Source organism: Balaenoptera ricei, chromosome 20 (genome assembly GCF_028023285.1).
Source record: "Balaenoptera ricei isolate mBalRic1 chromosome 20, mBalRic1.hap2, whole genome shotgun sequence".
Taxonomy (NCBI): Eukaryota; Metazoa; Chordata; class Mammalia; order Artiodactyla; family Balaenopteridae; genus Balaenoptera; species Balaenoptera ricei.
In genome coordinates, this window is record NC_082658.1 from 25,654,432 (window position 1) to 25,660,431 (window position 6,000).

Sequence of the window (6,000 nt, forward strand, 5' to 3'; positions counted from 1 at the left end):
AAACTGCAGTGGGGTGGGGATGGTGGTGTGCTGAATTGGGCGATTGGGATTGACATGTATACACTGATGTGTATAAAATTGATGCCTAATAAGAACCTGCAGTATAAACAAACAAACAAACAAAACAACTAATACTAAACTTTCATTGGGTTATTTGTATGGAAATATGTTAATATAAATGTTTCAGACATTACATGAAATTTCTAAAAATCTTATATTTATATTTGTATGGAAATATGTATGGAAATATGTTAATATAAATGTTTCAGACATTATATGAAATTTCTAAAAATCTTATATTTGTATTTGTATGGAAATATGTATGGAAATATGTTAATATAAATGTTTCAGACATTACATGAAATTTATAAAAATAAAAAAAAAAAAAAAGAAAAATCCCATTTCCCATTTTAGTCAAACTACAGACCACTCTACAAAAAGAAGATATTAAAAGTTACCACAGGGCTTCCCTGGTGGCACAGTGGTTGAGAATCTGCCTGCCAATGCAGGGGACATGGGTTCGAGCCCTGGTCTGGGAAGATCCCACATGCCGCGGAGCAACTGGGCCCGTGAGCTACAATTACTGAGCCTGCGCGTCTGGAGCCTGTGCTCCGCAACAAGAGAGGCCGTGATAGTGAGAGGCCTGCGCACCGCGATGAAGAGTGGCCCCCACTTGCCGCAACTAGAGAAAGCCCTAGCACAGAAACGAAGACCCAACACAGCCATAAATAATAAATAAATAAATTTTAAAAGTTACCACAAAGAAAAACAATTTGTCTACAATAGAAAGTTTCACTGAGAAGGTAATATATGAAAAAGTCTTGAAAGAAGGGCAATAAGGTATGGGAATATCTGGGGGAAACATATTCCAGGCAGAAAGAACAGCAAGTGCTGTGGCAGAAGAATGATTAACACATTCTGGGAATAGGAATAGACCAGTTTGAATAGAGAGGAGGGAGCAAGAAGGAGTATCACTGGAGGTGTAATCAGAGAGATACTGGTGGTGGGAGAGGAGGGCTTGTAAATGTTACCTTTGTAAGAATTTTGACTTTTACTCTGAATGAAGTGGTGACTCATTAGAGAGTTTTGAGGAGAGGAGTGACATAGTCTGACTTCTGTTTTAAAAGGGTAATTCTGAGAAAATAGTACTGACCAGGATAGGCAGGGACCCCAGTTGGAGGTTATTGTAATAATCTAGATGAGAGATGATGTGGCTTGGACCAAGATGGTAGCAGTGGAAGTGGTAAGAAATGATAGGATTCTGGTTTTATTTTTAAAGTAGAGACAACAATTGCTATTAATGGATGATGAGAATGAGAGAATGAGAGCAATTAAGAATGACTCCAAGGTTTCTACCTTGAATAGCTGGAATAATGGAGTTGGCATTAACTGAGATAAGGTTTGACTATGTTTAGAGCAGGATTTTTTTGGGAAAGTGGGATTAGGATTTCAATTTTACCATATTAAGTTTGAGGTGACTGTTATACATTCAAGTGAGGACAAAAAGTAGGCATTTGAATATATGAGTCTGGGGTCCAGGAGAAGTCTGGGCTTGAAATATATATTTGGAAGTCATCAGTAAGTAGTTAGCATTTATCACACCTAGACACATCAGAGCCAAACTGTCAAAAGACAAAGACAAAGAGAGAAACTTAAAAGCAGCAAGAGAAAAATGACTGATCATGGACAAGGGAATCCTCAGTAAGATTAACAGCTGATTTCTTTTCTTTTTTTTTAAATTTTTATTTATTTATATTTATTTTTGGCCGTGTTGGGTCTTTGTTTCCGTGCGAGGGCTTTCTCTAGTTGTGGCAAGCGGGGGCCACTCTTCATCGCGGTGCACGGGCCTCCCACCATTGCGGCCTCTCCTGTTGCGGAGCACAAGCTCCAGACGCACAGGCTCAGTAGTTGTGGCTCATGGGTCCAGCTGCTCCGTGGCATGTGGGATCCTCCCAGGCCAGGGCCCGAACCCGTGTCCCCCGCACTGGCAGGCAGAATCTCAACCGCTGCGCCACCAGGGAAGCCCCAACAGCTGATTTATTACCATAAAGTATGGAGGCCAGAAGGTAGTGGGATGACATATTCAAAGTGCTGAAAGAGAGATCCAGTGGTTAGGATTCTGTGCTTTCACTGCCAAGGTGTAGATTCATTCCGTGGTCGGGGAACTAAGATCTCACAAGCTGCGTGGCATGGCCAAAACAAACAAACAAACAAACAAACCGTGTTAGCCAGGAATTCTATATATAGCAAAAATATCCTTCAAAAACCATAGAAGAAATTAAGATATTCCCAGGTAAACAAAGACTGAGAAAATTCATTACTAGCAGAATTGCCTACAAGAAATACTAAAGGGAGTCCTTCAGGTTGAAATGATAGGAAACTAGACAGTAATTCAAATCCACATGAAGAAATAAAGAGCATTAGCAAAAGTAAATACACAAGTAAATATAAAAGTATTTTTTAAATTAATTAATTATATTTATTTATTTATGGCTGCGTTGGGTCTTTGTCGCTGTGCACGGGCTTTCTCTAGCTGCAGTGAGTGGGGGCTACTCTTTGTTGTGGTGTGTGGACTTCTCATTGCGGTGGCTTCTCTTTTTGCAGAGCACGGGCTCTAGGCACGTGGGCTTCAGTAGTTGTGGCACCCGCGCTCAGTAGTTGTGGCTTGCGGGCTCTAGAGCACAGACTCAGTAGTTGTGGCACATGGGCTTAGTTGCTCCACGACATGTGGGATCCTCCCGGACCAGGGCTCCAACCCATGTCCCCTGCATTAGCAGGCGGATTCTTAACCACTGCACCACCAGGGAGCTCCCATAAATGTATTTTTGTTTGTAACTCTTTTCCTCTTTTACCTGATTTAAAAGACAGTTACATAAAGCAATAATTTTAAAGTTGTGTTAATGGGGTTTATAATATCTAAAGAGGTAATTTGTATGATAATAATAGTACAAAGGAGAGGGGAGGGAATTAGGCTATACTGGAGTAAAGTTTTTGTATGTTATTGAAATTAAGTCAGTATTAATCTGAACTACATTATTTTAAGCTAAGATGTTAATTGTAATCTCCAGGACAACCATTAAGAAAATAACCTTAAAAAATACTGTAAAAGAGACAACAAGAGAATTCAGATGACATACTGGAAATATCTATATGATGCAAAAGAAGAAATTCACAGATATGTGGAAATTAGAAAATATACTCCTAAAAAACCAGTGGGTCAAAGAAAAAACCAAAATGGAAATTAAAAACTACTTTGAAATGAATGAAAATAAAAACACAATGTACCAAACTTTATAGGATGCAGCTAAAGCTGTGCTTAGAGGTAAATTTATAGCTGTAAACACCTATATTAAAAAATAAGGAAGGTCTCAAATCAATAACCCAATCTTCCACCTTAAGAAACTAGAAAAAGAAGGGAAAACTAAATCCAGAGCAAGCAGAAGAAAGGAAATAATAAAGATAGTATGGAAATAAAGGAAATAGAGAATAGATGATAGAAAAAAATCAACAAAACTAAAGATTGATTCTTTGGAAAGATTAACAAACCTTCAGGTAGGCTAACCAAGAAAAACAGAAGATAAATTGCTAAAATCAAGGGTGAAAGAGGAAATGTCAGTACTGACCTTACAGAAATAAGATGGATTATAAGGGAATACTGTGAACAATTATATGCCAACACATTAGATAACTTAGATGACATGGACAAATTCTTAGACACAAACTATTATAACTGACTCAAGAAGAAACAGAAAATCTGAACAGACTTATAACAAGTAAAGGGATTGAATTAGTAATAAAAAAAAAATTCCCAAAAGGAAAGCCAAGGCCCAGATGGCTTCACTAGTGAATTCTACCAAACATTTATTTTTAAATTTTTATTTATTTATTTATTTATTTATTTATTTATTTATTTATTTATGGCTGCATTGGGTCTTCATTGCTGCATGTGGGCTTTCTCTAGTTGCAGCAAGTGAGGGCTACTCTTCACCGTGGTAGCAGCCTTCTCATTGTGGTGGCTTCTCTTGTTGCGGAGCATGGGATCTAGGCATATGGGCTTCAGTAGTTGTGGCACGCAGGCTCAGTAGTTGTGGTGCACAGGCTTAGTTGCTCCACGGCATGTGGGATCTTCCTGGAGCAGGGATTGAACCTGTGTCCCTTGCATTGGCAGGCGGATTCTTAACAATTGTGCCACCAGGGAAGTCCCTCTACCAAACATTTAATGAAAAACTAACATCAATCCTTAACAAACTCTTACAAAAGATAGAGGAGAAGGGAACACTTCTCAACTCACTCTATGAGACCTGTATTATCCTGATACCAAAACCAGATATTAACATCACAAGAAAAGAAAACTACAGACCAATATCTTTTATGAACATGATTCAAGGGCCCTCAACAAAATACTATCAAACCAAATGCAGCAACATATAAAAAGGATTATATGTCATGACTGAATGGGAATGTAAGGTTGGTTTAACATACAAAACCATTTAATGCAACACAGCATATTAATAGAATAAAGAACTACATGACCATCTCAATAGATGCAGAAAAAGCATTTGACAACATCCTTTCATGATAAAAATATTTAGTAATCTAGGAATAGAAGGGAACTTCCTCAACTTGATAAAGGCTATCTATTAAAAACCCACAACTAGGACTTCCCTGGTGGTGCAGTGGTTAAGAATCCGCCTGCCAATGCAGGGGACACAGGTTTGATCCCTGGTCCGGGAAGACCCCACATGTCATGGAGCAACTAAGCCTGTGCACCACAACTACTGAGCCTGTGCGCCACAACTACAGAGCCCACGCACCTAGAGCCCATGCTCCCCAACAAGAGAAGCCACTTCAGTGAGAAGCCCGCACACTGCAACGAAGAGTAGCCCCCACTTGCCTCAACTAGAGAAAGCCTGTGCACAGCAATGAAGACCCAAAGCAGCCAAATAAATAAATAAATTAATTAATTAATTAAATTAAATAAAATTAAAAAAAAAAAGAAAGATCTTGGCCTATATATTAAAAAAAAAAATAACCCACAGCTAACATCATACTTAATGGTGAAAGACTGGATGCTTTCCCCTAAGATCAGGAACAAGACAAGGATTTCTGCTTTTACTGCTTCTATTCAACATTGTATTGGAAGGTCTAGTCAATGTACAGAAATTAGAAATGATAAAGAAAGAAAAGATATCCATATTAGAAAAGAAGTAAAACTATATTTGCAGATGACATGATCTTGTATATAGAAATTCCTAAGAAATTCCCCCAAATCTATTAGAACTAATAAGTTCAACAGTGTGGCAGAACCCAATATCAATACATGAAAATCAATTGTATTTCCATACACTAGCAGTGAACAACCAGAAATTAAATTAAGAAAACAATTTTAATCACCTGAAACTAACACACATTGTAAATTACCTATATTCCAATAAAAATTTAAAAAAGAAAAAGAAAACAATTTTATTTACAATAGCACCAAAAAGAATAAAATGATCAGGAATAAACTTAGCAAAATAAGTATAAGACTTGTACACTAAAAAGTACAAATATTATTGAAAGAAATTAAAGAAGACATCCCAGGTTCCTGGGCTGGAAGACTTACATTTTTAAAATGACAATACTCCTCAAGTTGATCTACAGATTCAATGCAATCTCTATCAAAATCTCAGCTGGCTTTTTTTTTTGCAGAAATTGAAGAGCTGATGCTAAAATTTATGTGAAAATTCAAGGTTCCCAGAACAGCGTAAACAATCTTGAAAAAGAAGAACAAAATTTGAGGACTCATATCTCCCAATTTCAAAACTTTTACAGTAAAAAAAGAGAAAAGCCCAAGCACAGCAACGCAGCCAAAAAACAAAAAACAAAACTGCAATGAACTACAACTTTACACTCACTATGATGGCTATACTCAAGAAGACAAATAATAACGAGTGTTGGTGAAGATGTGGAGAAAACAGAGCCCTCATGCACTGCCAGTAGAAATATAAAATGGCGCAG